Below are 13,950 nucleotides of genomic sequence, written 5' to 3'. Positions count from 1 at the left end.
TTAGGTAAGTTCACCTTTAATTCCAAAACTGAATCAAATTTCTCACCCATCCCTAGACAGCTATGGCAAGGGTGGAAGTGCTTGCCATGCTTCACATCTCTCTTCAGACCTTGCAGCAAACACAAGTAGGTCAGAGCCAGGCCTGCCATGAACCTACTTCCTCTCCTCCCAATGTATCCAAAGAAACACACTGAAAAAAGTTCATGGCACATCCTGACATCATTTCCGAAGGCCTGATGTTATGGTATTGCATTATTTATTGAGGGCATCTGGTGGACAATTCCCCCCCCCAAAAAAAATAGTGTGGTAAGACACTTACAGTGCAATCCTATTCTATTCAAAGTAAAGTAAAGTCTGTTGAGTTCAATTGCTCACATTCCTAGGTGAGTGTATGTACTACACTGTATAGGACTGCAACTTGTGCCCCTAAGTTTCATTAAATTGTGCCTAATTTCTTCAGAGTTAAGCTGCACACACACCGTACACTTAAAGCACATGACTTTCCCCAAAGAATCCTGGGAATTGTGGGTTATGCCTCACAGAACAACAGTTGTCAGCACCCTTCACAAACTACAGTTCCCAGGATTCTTTAAGGGAAGTCACTTGTTTTAAATGTGCTTTAGAAGTATGGTGCATACACAGACTAAGACTGGCGTCCACTGCTTGGCTCCTTTGTCACCTGGGTTCTTTGTGAAGTTGTTTTGTACCACGGAGTCCATTCCCAGTAACCTCTGGTGTGTAGTGCCGCAAAAAGCTAACCCCTGGGCAATAAATCCATTCCTCTCGCACTCAAGCAAATAAATCAGCTCTTTTCCCAGTCCGGTGTGCCTTGATTATAACAGATATTTGAGGAGATATATCTAATGTACACACACACACTGTGAGAAGGAGGCATTCCTTCTGATTATTAATGTGTAAAGATGCACTCCCATCCTAGCCTCTACCCTACTTATGCTTCCCTTTGGGGAACACCCTTTCACCTTCCACAACAATTAAACTTTCATCAGTTCAGCTGGGTAAGATAAATCCTGTTTATCGTGATTCCTGCTCTGTATGCTGGACATGAAACAAAAGGAGAATCAATACGTCGGCCTTTCCTGATGGCTGTGCTTTTGACTGTTCCTTTTGTTGCCAGCTGAGACTATTGGTACTATTGCTGTATGTTAATGAATCTGTGTTGTCCCATTAACCCACAGTCCATGGGCTTGCTGGATTTTGCTGGGCCTTTTCTTCCTTTTCCCTTTCCCTTTCTCCCCCCCCCCCAAACCTCTCCCTCGATCAATATTTGATGAGGGTAATTTCAAAGACTTGTTTAGTATGATCTCCACATAAGGAGTCCTTCAGAGTATTTATCACGTTGGAGGGATAATTACATTCAAATCCTGAGACACTGTTGCTAGGTTACTGCCGCTTGCCATTCCTCTAGCTTTTGTGTATTCAGAGTTCGGTCTCCCCCACCCCGCCCCGTTCGCTCCTCCTCCTTTGCTTGAGACCCTTTCAATATCAGGATTAACAGGGGGAGGAGGCATGAGGCTTAAGCCAAATGACCCTTTTAATGAAGCATAACAGGCCCATTATTGCCTCTGGTGAGCTCCATAGGCCATATTGGACAACGGCCGCCCGCTGGGGCCAGAATCCGGTGTGGAGATGAAGGGCTGTTGAATGATGCCGCTGAGACAGATTAGGGATGTGGGAGGGTGATAAAGAGGGCATATTGCTTCAGCAGAAGGCTCTGGGGATGGTACGACTCCATGGCAGGAATAATAACAGCGCCTTTCCTCTCCCCCTTCAGAATCCTGAATGGGAACAGAGTAGACGAGGACTTTCAAGTCTCCCTTAGACGATGGTCAGAACTGAGTTTTCTCTCCAGAAGCAGCCTAGATCCATGTGGCACCTAGGATGGAACCAAACCATTTGCTGGTGAGCACACCATTGTCGTTTTTTTAATAGCATCATACCCTCCAACATTTTTCTGATGAAAAGAGGGAAGTCCCATTCCATAAGGATAATTTTACTATTTATACTCCGCACTTCTGACTGGGTTGCCCCAGCCACTCTGGGCAGCTTCCAACACATATAAAAACAGAATAAAACATTTTAAAAACTTTCCTATACAGTGGTACCTCAGGTTACATATGCTTCAGGTTACTTTCCTATACAGTGGTACCTCAGGTTACATATGCTTCAGGTTACAGACTCCGCTAACCCAGAAATAGTACCTCAGGTTAAGAATTTTGCTTCAGGATGAGAACAGAAATTTTGCTCCAGCTGCGCAGCGGCAGCGGGAGGCCCCATTATCTAAAGTGGTGCTTCAGGTTAAGAACAGTTTCAGGTTAAGAACGGACCTCCGGAACGAATTAAGTACTTAACCTGAGGTACCACTGTACAGGATTACCTTCAGACTGCTTGGGGGTTGGATAACTCCAAACCCTCCAACATTTCTCCAGCGAAAATAGGGACATCCTAAGGAAATGTGGGACATTCCAGGATCAATTCAGAAACTGAGATGGCTTCTATGGATCAGAGACTTCCCTGGAAAATAGGGACACTTGGAGGATCTGCAGTGTTAGACTACACTTTGGGTAGACTAATACTGTAAAGTGTAGTCTAACACTGTAAGAAAATCCTTGGTCTGGTATTGGCCTTATTTGCACATCAGGCACCAAACCTGGTAGGGTGTGAGCGTGGAAGAACAACAGAGGGTAAAAGGGATTTGAGGTCAGGAGAATTGAGGCCATCCTACTACAGGTTGTCTTTTTCATGAATGGAATTTGTGACCTCATAATGTCAGTGCCTAGAGGTTGCAGTTCAAATGTCAATCCTAGTCTTTTGCCCCATCTTGGTTATGAATATAGAGTAGGCACCAGCTGTTTAACATCCAGTCTTCTGGCTTTGTCCGTGTCTAGGCTTCCCCCTCAAAGGTGAAGCTTTGGAGCCCTGATCTTTACCACACTGTCATTTGGTTACAAAGGACAGGCATGGTGTGAAGAATGTGACATCAAATTGTCCAGCTGAAATGTAAGAGGGTTTGGCTATATAATGGGCTGGGCAGAGATGGGGTGAAGACTTAGCTTCACCCTGATTTCCAGAAGCTAAGAGACGGTGGGATGAGGTTTCAGTATGAGAAGCAAGAGAGCGGTGAGGAGGGATAGACAAATATATCTCTCTCCAGTCTATAACACATTTACATCTAGAAATCTATCTCTTTCCAGACTATGCAACATTTACATGTTTCTTCCCATAATTCTGTTCTCCTCAATTTCTGCCTTAATCTACATTTTAAAAAAATGCCTCAAAACATGTATTTAATATGTATTCGAATGCATATTTGGATGTCTATTTTCTCTAAACATATATATGTATATATTTAAATGCGCATTTCCAAATAAATATTTAAATCCTTATCTTGATGTATTAACTCTCACCCAGACTTCTGAGGATAAAATTATGCCACCGGTGTGCTTTTTCACTGCAGGATTTACACAGAGGTAAACTTACAATGCAATCCTTTCTAGGGCATAGTCACCTGCACAGTAGGAGACAACATCTCCACATTTCATGTATTTACAGCCACTCTCTATTTTCAGTACAAAAGGTGCCTGTGACGAAAAGGAAACAAGGAAAATTAATTTTACAAGCAGAATGTTTTGTTGTTTGCTCTCACAAATGTAAGTAGGCGAGGGGGGAAAAGCTCCTAACAAAAACTGATTCAGTGATGTAGATTTTAAGTGCCCAGACAGGGGGTAGACTTCAGCTATGCACTCTTCCAATTGCTCTATTTGTGAAAGCATTTCTGCTTTCCAGATGAAATGATTCCCTTTCTGCTCCACCATGTACTGTCCTGAGAGTTCTCCTAACCCCTCAAAAAGCCAATTTCGGTGGTGCAGGAGCATGCTGGGGGAGGAAAGGGGAAAAGCCCCATGATACTAGTGGAAGTCCTTGCTCATGGCTTCCACTGACAGGGCTCGTTGCGTGAATCCCACCCAGGGTGTTCTTTTTGAAAGGAAAAAAAAAAACCTGGGACAAAAATGATTCCAATTTTTTCAGTTTTTGCCACTGGGGTTTTGTGTTTGCTCCAGCCAATTTTAATTTATTAGGATTTAAAAAATCACATGGCTTTTAAAACAAATAAGTGGTACCTCGGGTTAAGTACTTATTTCGTTCTGGAGGTCCGTACTTAACCTGAAACTGTTCTTAACCTGAAGCACCACTTTAGTTAATGGGGCCTCCTGCTGCTGCCGTGCTGCCGGAGCACGATTTCTGTTCTCATCCTGAAGCAAAGTTCTTAACCTGAAGCACTATTTCTGGGTTAGTGGAGTCTGTAACCTGAAGCGTATGTAACCCGAGGTACCACTGTAATTGATATAGGTAGCAGAAGAAATGAATACTGAGCTAAAATGGGTTGTTTTTCACAAAGGTTCCCCAAACTGTAATAATAGTAACAACAACAACAACAACAACAACAACAACAACAACAACAAAGCAATCCCCATTTCAACAATTTGAAACAGGGTTGAATGTGTTCAACAATTCAGAGTGAGTGCTCCCAACCTTCATTCTGAATTTGCCTTTGTAACAAAACAACATAGCTCATCTTGATGGGCTGCATCAAATGTCAGGAAACTCCAGATGTTGTTGAATGACAACTCCCATCATCCCTAGCCATTGGCCATGTCTTCCAGGTCTGGCGGGAAATGTGGTTCAGGCTACATGATGGCATTGTGCTATCATCATGTTGGCCATGACATCCCCTGTCACTGCAATCCTATAAGCAAGAAGAAAGAAGCACTTTTCGGGGGGGAGCACAAAAGCAGTTGCTGATTGGACAGTAGACAGAAACTGAACCACTGTAAAAAAATGAACAAGGGGTAGGTGGAGAAAAATCATCCCTTTAATACCCAAAATGTTTACTTGTGTGCAGCTGCTGCACTCAACTCCACCCCCAGCTCCTCCAATGTCCTGACACCTCCCCCCCCCTTCTTCAGCAGGTGGCACCTGTGGGTACTAGTGGGATATTTTCTTTGCCTTGGGTGCCAGAATGACTTGGTCATTCTGTATCACAGTATTTTAATATTTTTTGGAAGCCACCCAGAGTGGCTGGGGAAGCCCAGCCAGATGGGCGGGGTATAAATAATAAATTATTATTATTATTATTATTATTATTATTATTATTATTATTATTATTATTATTACTCTGCCTTGATGTGACAAGACACCACTTGCTATTTTGCCCCAGGCAATAGAATACCTTGGGCTGATCCTACTCCTGCCGCCATCTGCCAGCGCATGTTGTTAACAAATGAAATATGAACTAGTCGTGATTAAATATGGATTTACCCTGCCAACCTTGCATTTCTGGGATCTGGCTGAATGCATATTTGGTCAAGTGAGAGGTTTGGCTTACCTCTTCTCTTTCTACCATGTCTAACTGAAGATTTGCAAGTCTGATTTCCCAAAGCTTTTCCCATGAAAACGTTTGTGACAGTACCATTATTGGCCTTATTTGCACATCAGGCACCAAACCTGGTAGGGTGTGAGCGTGGAAGAACAACAGAGGGTAAAAGGGATTTGAGGTCAGGAGAATTGAGGCCATCCTACTACAGGTTGTCTTTTTCATGAATGGAATTTGTGACCTCATAATGTCAGTGCCTAGAGGTTGCAGTTCAAATGTCAATCCTAGTCTTTTGCCCCATCTTGGTTATGAATATAGAGTAGGCACCAGCTGTTTAACATCCAGTCTTCTGGCTTTGTCCGTGTCTAGGCTTCCCCCTCAAAGGTGAAGCTTTGGAGCCCTGATCTTTACCACACTGTCATTTGGTTACAAAGGACAGGCATGGTGTGAAGAATGTGACATCAAATTGTCCAGCTGAAATGTAAGAGGGTTTGGCTATATAATGGGCTGGGCAGAGATGGGGTGAAGACTTAGCTTCACCCCGATTTCCAGAAGCTAAGAGACGGTGGGATGAAACTGAAGATTTGCAAGTCTGATTTCCCAAAGCTTTTCCCATGAAAACGTTTGTGACAGTACCATTAAACTGCTTAGAGACCATTATACTCAACAGAATATACATTATTTAGCTAAAAAATCATTTTACGTAGGGCTGCCTCTAAAGACTGTTTGGAAAGTTCAGCTGATGCAGAGTTTGGGAGTCAGGTTGCTCACTGGGGCAACGCGGTGCGAGCATATTACACAGATCCTGGCCTAGTCTACTGGCTGCCAATTTGCTTCCAGGCCCAATTCAAAGTCCTGGTTTTGACCTATAAAGCCTTAAATGGCTCAGGAACACAATACAGTGGTACCTCGGGTTAAGTACTTAATTCGTTCTGGAGGTCCATTCTTAACCTGAAACTGTTCTTAACCTGAAGCACCACTTTAGCTAATGGGGCCGCCCGCTGCTGCCATGCCGTCAGAGCACAATTTCTGTTCTCACCCTGAAGCAAAGTTCTTAACCCGAGGTACTATTTCTGGGTTAGCGGAGTCTGTAACCTGAAGCGTCTGTAACCTGAAGCGTATGTAATCCGAGGTACCACTGTGCCTCAAGGACCGCCTCTCCCCATATGAACTGACCTGGACCCTGTAACAATAATCTGAGGCCCTTCTTTGTGTGTCTCCATGAGAGATCTGGAGGGTGGCAATGCAAGGACGGGCCTTATATGTGGTGGTGGCTCCCTGTTTGTGAAGTGCTCTCTCCAGGGAAGCTGGCTTGGTGCCTTTATTATACATCTTTACACACCAGGCAAAAGCATTCCTCTTCAACTAGGTTGATTAATATTCTAGGACCTTTTAAATGTGTTTGTGGGAAGAGGAGTTATTGTTTTGTTTTTTTGTTTTAACTATTCACTTTGGCTTTTATCCTGTATTTTTATCTTGTAAACAGCTCTGAGATCTTTGGATGAAGGGTGGTATATCAATTAAATAAATAAATAAGCAAGCATGCATACGATTTACCAAAACTTGATACATATAGGGCAAAATGATCCTTTAAAGCTAAAGGATGTTCCCTTTGACAGAATGGTGAAATACTGTAGCATGAAAAATGTGATTGATTTGCTGCTGTTTCTTGGCTAAATAATCTTCACGTAATATAAATAGAATGCTGCTGGGGTTACATTCTAGCAGACTACATTCCTCCCACACCAAATTGTTCCGCCATATAGCTAGATCCTAGATGTAGGGATGTAAATAGAAAGATATCTCACTACCCCCATGGAACACCTTAATGCCACAGGACTCTCTAAGGGGCAGACACTTAATAAAGCATAAATTATCATGATTCATCATCTTTAACATTGGCTTTGCCCTTTATTGGCCAAACAGAGCAAATAGTAGATAGACAGGATTTGGGGGTGGGGGTGTTTCAACACTGTTCTCGGGAAATATTATTCTATCCACAAGGTTCAGAAGAAGAACCAAACTGCCTTTGTTCTCTTTCGGATTTTAAATAATAAGACACACTGTACAATAGGGAGTGTTATCACTAATCCCCACAGCAGAACTCGAAATGAGCTTACAAACTGTGCAGCAGGCACTGTGGGAAGAGCAATTATGCTAACAGCGACAACAAAAAAAGCCCAGGTCTGAACTCCCCAGGTTATATGGAGGGCGAACATGACTGCTGTCAGTTTGCAACGGCAACGAAAACCTCAGCTGCAAATAATATACACAAATAAAAAGCTGCCTGCTACACTGCCTATGCTGGGTGAGAGGGAGGGATTTGAATGGAATCTATTAGATTAGTTCCCAAATTCAGTCCTTCTGCTCCCAAACATTTCATAACTTCACATTCGATTAGAACAGAACGGTCATTGACATTCATCATAAACGTGCATAATGTGAGCATTTTGGGTCAAGAGTTCAGCAGATATCAAAATCAAAGCGTAGTGTATTGACCACAAAGGGGAAAAATGTTTGTTTTTCATTGCCTCGTTTTGACATATTTGGAGCTTCATGGTTTGGTTTCTGAATAGAGACAACCCTTGTGAAGGGAAACAGGTTGTTTTCTTACAGTAACTGGCTTCTTTACATTGTATAAAACAGCCTTGAAACAGACACTTCACAATCTGCCTTTGCATCCAGGTAAATGGTTCTTGCAGAAATGACAGTGTATGTAACAAATGACCAGAGTGTGCATGCCTTTGCAACAGGGATTTGGATGCTGTTGAACTCTAGCGGCCACCAACCCCAGCCTACATAACTAGTGGTCAAGGATGGCAAGAATAAGCGTTTAGCAACCTATTGAGGGCCACAGATTCCCCAACTTGCTTAACAGCATCAGAGTCAGAGAGATAGGTAGATCAGGACTGGACGCAATTCCATCCAAAAGCTTGCAAGAAGAAAAACAACCACAGACACTCAGACTATAAATTCTAAGAGAAAAGGTGTAAGGTTTCAATGGAATGGAGAATGAATGAAATGATTCTCAAAACATGGCTCAGATGCTGAGAGTGATTTGGCAAACGACAACCACAACACCACCACCACCACCAAATTTAAAGCCGGTATTCTGTTCTAGGAAAACCAAGTCCATATGACTAAGATGAGGTGTGAGGACCTTGCTGGTGGCAAGTCCTTCATGTGTGGAATAGTGAAAGTATAATAATAGTAATAATAATAATAATAATAATAATAATAATAATAATAATAATAATAATAATTTATTTGTACCCCGCCCATCTGGCTGCGTTTCCCCAGCTACTCTGGGCGGCTTCCATAGAAACCAAAAATACACTAAAATATCACACATTAAAAACTTCCCTGAACAGGGCTGCCTTAAGATGTCTTCTGAATGTCAGGTAGTTATTTATCGCTTTGACATCTGATGGGAGGGCGTTCCAGAGGGTGGGCGCCACTACTGAGAAGGCCCTCTGCCTGGTTCCCTGTAGCTTTGCTTCTCGCAATGAGGGAACCACCAGAAGGCCCTCGGTGCTGGACCTAAGATGTCCAGGCAGAATGATGGGGGTGGAGATGCTCCTTCAGGTATACTGGGCCGAGGCCGTTTAGGGCTATAAAGGTCAACACCAGCACTTTGAATTGTGCTCGGAAACGTACTGGGAGCCAATGTAGGTCTTTCAAGACCGGTGTTACGTGGCCTCGGCAGCCGCTCCCAGTCACCAGTCTTGCTGCCGCATTCTGGATTAGTTGTAGTTTCCGAGTCACCTTCAAAGGTAGCCCCATGTAGAGCACATTGCAGTAGTCCAAGCGGGAGATAACTAGAGCATGCACCACTCTGGCCAGACAGTCCGCGGGCAGGTAGGGTCTCAGCCTGCGTACCAGGTGGAGTTGGTAGACAGCTGCCCTGGATACAGAATTAACCTGCACCTCCATGGACAGCTGTGAGTCCAAAATGACTCCCAGGCTGCGCACCTGGTCCTTCAGGGGCACAGTTACCCTATTCAGGACCAGGGAGTCCTCCACACCAGCCCACCCCCAGTCCCCCCAAAACAGTACTTCTGTCTTGTCAAGATTCAACTTCAATCCATAAACCAGCCTTCGCCTGATGTTCTCCAGAGGTTTTGTATTACAACTACCCATCAGCACCAGCCGGCATTGGGAGTTGTAATCCAAAAGAGTTGGAGGGCACCAGGTTGGCAAATGTTGGTATAAGCCATTTGGGGACCTAAGGCATTGATCCCAGTGCAATGAAACAAGAAGGTATCAGGCATGAGGGAGTTGAAGTAATGCAGAAAAGCAGACAGATGCATTTTCTCTCTCGCTGGCTACACAATGTAAAGGAGTTCCTGGTTTGGCTTCCAGACATGATGATATGATGGATGCTGTTTATCATTTGAGAGAATGAGAACAGTACAAGACAAGAGCATGGCCGATAATTCAATTTACAGCAGAGACTTGTCAGGACTTGATCTGACATTTTACTCTTCTGTTTGCACAGCACTTGGCTTTCATTATTGCCAGAGATTTGCAGATATAGACCCCCCGCTTCCTAATGTGGAAAGCATTTGCAACCCTGCCTGAGTTCTGCAGCTTGTTTCGCTTGCTCATAAAGCAAGAATCATAGATTCATAGAATCCTAGATTTGGAAGGGACACCAAGGGTCAGCTAGTCCAAACCCCTGGTGAGTCTACCCAGCTGTCCCCATGATGCAACCAGAGGCCATTTTTATTTACTTTTTTCAGCTGCTTAATTTTATTCTGGCATCCTTGGGCTTGGCTTCTTCTTACAAATCCATTTAGATTGCCCCGGGCTTGTTCAGATCAGCAGGTCCCAACATGAATCATAGTTAGACGAGCAAGGCTTTTTCTACTGAAGCCCCATGGGTGTGGTATGAAAGCCTTGACCATGTGTAGCCTAGGGTGGCCATGCACCCTACTTTGCAGAGGACAGTCCTCCGTTTTGAAGGGCTGTCAAAGGGAAGTCTCCTAACTGTCCTAAGCAGGCACACAAGTCACCTGGTGTCTTCCCTGCTATGGCGAAATATAACTGGTTTCTATTTAAATTGTTGCAATTATTTCTAAATTTGCGTCTATAAATATAAATGACCGTATGCAACTTTTAGCAAATTGCTATTATCTTTTTTTGTAATGCAAATCCTCATTTTGGGTAATGCATCACTGGTCACACAACTCAGCCTGTGTGCCTTTGACCATTTAGGGCAGGCATGGCCAAACTCGGCCCTCCATCTGTTTCGGGACTACAACCCCCATCATCCTTAGCTAACAGGACCAGTGGTCAGGGATGATGGGAATTGTAGTCTGAAAACAGCTGGAGGGCCAAGTTTGGCCACCACTGATTTAGGGGAAAGTGAAGGATCCAGCTCTTAAAATTCTTCATTTGTGAGTGCAGCTGCTTTTAAGGTTGTCAGTGATCTTAGCTCCTGCTATTAAGTCACTTGCTTTAATTTTTTTTTACTTTGAAGCTTAACAATTGATAAAAAAGGGGGGAGAACTATTTCCAGATGATCTTAAGCAGTTCCCACTATTCACTACACAATTGTGTACAGGGATGCATGAGCATAGAATCACATGGAAAAGGTTAGTGAGAAGGACACACACAGTAAACCAGCAGCATTTCTAGGATTACAGCTGCATCCTCGCATCAGCTGAGAACACGAAGATGGCCAATAGCTCACCACATGTACCACTGCCTTTTTATTAGCCTTTTTTTCACCTTCACATACACAACCACACACAGAGAAATTCAGACATGTGACTCTGCTCTCCCTATTCATTTTTCAGTGAGGGGCATATTGTGTTGGTTGAAAGGGGGGAAAATAGACATGGCAAAATAAAAAGGAGATTTCCCTGGATACCAAGATCCAGGTTTCGGACAAGTACTCTTTGGTGACAGAACCCCAGAAGTGATTTAAAATCACAAAATATGCACCAATGTAAAGTATGGAAATATAGATGGATAAACCTTTAAATATCACCTTCTAAGTTGTCTATAAAGTTCCCCACTTCTATTAGCATAGAAAGTGACCACACATTTGGTAAGTTAAAAAATGTTTACTTACAAACTCTTCAAACATCAGATCCATGTGCAGCAAGAAAAGACAGGCAGTATAACTTAGGTTCTAAAATGGGAAATGTTTCTAAAATATATTTGTATAGAAACACAAAGATGGCTTGCTTAAGCCACTCAGTCTGAGCCTAGAGCAGCCAGTTTAGACCTCCTTACTGGTAGGGTTCATATGATGGAAATAGGAGAACAAAGAGTTTGGTAAGCCTTCCTCCCAAAGGGATGGGAGTGACCCAGCTAAGCCTGGCAGGACAGCTTATTCTATGGTCTTAACCCCTTCATGCATTAATTAGAGTTTATCATGTTGGCAATATTGTTGTTGTTGTTGTTGTTGTTGTTGTTGTTGTTGTTGTTAATACCCCACCCATCTGGCTGGGTTTCCTCAGCCACTCTGGGTGGCTTTCAACAAAATATTAAAATACGATAGTCTGTTAAACATTAAAAGCTGAATGCCCCACATATTTGTAGATGTCACAGTATAACATGAAGTGTGGCTTTAACATGGGTGTGGCTTTTGCAAGTGCCAGAATTTCTTTGGAATGTAACATTAAGAACAATTTCTAGTAGCCGCTAACTATCCCTGTAATTAGCTATCTCTGTTGGCTGTTCTAGTTTCCAAAAATGTCCATTTCTCTACCATGTGCATAGCCCTGGTTAAGTAAATACATTATCCTTCCAATGGGCTGATAATGACAGCCAACCTCCTCTTCTATTATGTGCTTCCAGCAACAACACGCCGAAGCACCGAGCCATTGTTTTGACAGCATCATATATTTTATAACTCCATTTGGCTGAATAATGAGATTGCAGAGTAGCAGAAAGAAGGTAGGATGGAAAAATGATGAGGAAGGAGCTGTGAGGGGAAAACTTTATCCTGCATGAGAGGGGGAATCTCAAGAGGATGTTCAGCTAAGTGCTCTGTGTCACCATACGCAACACACACACATTCTATGTGCATACACAAAGACTGGACTTTTTACCACCCACTGCCTCATGACTGCTAGATTCCTTGGGCCTGAAGTAGCTCCAAGTCCTCAGCTTGCAAATTGCTTTACTCAAGTATATGACTATCTAATCACATTATTAGTGTTGCTATTAATACAATGTCTGGTAACATATCCCCATTTATGGATGATTTGTATCCTGTTTACTTTTTGTGCTTTGAAACGACACAGACCCTTCTTTCCTTCACTTCTTCCTTCTCCCTCTTCTCATCCCAGATGCATTCTGTAGTGTGTTGGCTTTTGTAGAAGTTCTCACACAGTCCAAAGTAACCAGTAGCTTATTTTATTTGTGCAGTCTAGCAACCCAGCACATGGTCCACAGGCCCATAATGATGCTACCTCACTGAATCTAAGCAAAGGTTGGGTGTGTTAAATGTTTGGATGGGAAGTTGCCTAGGACCAGAAAGTAAGTTTTGTCGAGGTCCATCGTGGGATAATTCAATAAATACATTAAGGTGTGCTCAGTTATTTACTACCCTCTATACTACTATCAATAAATATTACTAAATTGAGCTGCCACTCAAATTCATGAGCTTATGACGTTGGCACTAGTTTGCTTTCATATGGATTCCAACAACAGAATATTGACTTTATTAAATAAACCCTCCCCATATGGAAACTCTAGCCCATTCTTTACCAACCTAGTGCACAGCTGGTGCAGATGGGAGTTGTCATCCAAAATATCTGGAGGACACCAGGTTAGTGAAAGCTGCTCTAGGCCATGTTTCCCAACTGGAATTCCATTATCAAAAGTCAAGCACACTATGGTTCAGTTACTAATACTGCTATTTCTCCTATGCCACAGAACAGGCATGTACTGGCTGGGCTACTTTGGTTGACCACAAACTTGACATGAGCCAACAGTGTGACACGGCAGCTAAAAAAGCCAATGCAATTCTGGGCTGCATCAATAGGAGTATAGCATCTAGATCAAGGGAAGTAATAGTGCCACTGTATTCTGCTCTGGTCAGACCTCACCTGGAGTACTGTGTCCAGTTCTGGGCACCACAGTTCAAGAAGGACACTGACAAACTGGAATGTGTCCAGAGGAGGGCAGCCAAAAAGGTCAAAGGCCTGGAAACAATGCCTTATGAGGAACGGCTAAGGGAGTTGGGGATGTTTAGCCTGGAGAAGAGGAGGTTAAGGGGTGATATGATAGCCATGTTCAAATATATAAAAGGATGTCACATAGAGGAGGGAGAAAGGTTGTTTTCTGCTGCTCCAGAGAAGCGGACACGGAGCAATGGATCCAAACTACAAGAAAGAAGATTCCACCTAAACATTAGGAAGAACTTCCTGACAGTAAGAGCTGTTCGACAGTGGAATTTGCTGCCTAGGAATGTGGTGGAGTCTCCTCCTTTGGAGGTCTTTAAGCAGAGGCTTGACAACCATATGTCAGGAGTGCTCTGATGGTGTTTCCTGCTTGGCAGGGGGTTGGACTCGTTGGCCCTTGTGGTCTCTTCCAACTCT

General features: G+C 43.2%; 1 long non-coding RNA gene across 2 annotated transcripts; it reads right to left on the bottom strand.

Moving 5' to 3' along the window:
• Positions 1 to 1,534: 1,534 nt before the first annotated feature.
• Positions 1,535 to 4,683, bottom strand: LOC309533471. Of its 2 annotated transcripts, XR_014220252.1 has the most exons (3): positions 4,552 to 4,683; positions 3,527 to 3,599; positions 1,535 to 1,894 (listed from the first exon to the last, which is right to left on the bottom strand). It is a non-coding gene; the product is annotated as an uncharacterized lncRNA (long non-coding RNA). The 2 variants fall into 2 exon arrangements; XR_014220253.1 differs by lacking the exons at positions 3,527 to 3,599; positions 4,552 to 4,683 and adding an exon at positions 2,669 to 2,762.
• Between the last annotated feature and the right edge of the window lie 9,267 nt (positions 4,684 to 13,950).

Source organism: Podarcis vaucheri (genome assembly GCF_965113315.1).
Source record: "Podarcis vaucheri genome assembly, chromosome: 5".
Classification (NCBI taxonomy): Eukaryota; Metazoa; Chordata; class Lepidosauria; order Squamata; family Lacertidae; genus Podarcis; species Podarcis vaucheri.
The sequence above is the reverse complement of the archived record's forward strand: the minus strand, read 5'-3'. Positions and strand labels throughout refer to the sequence as shown.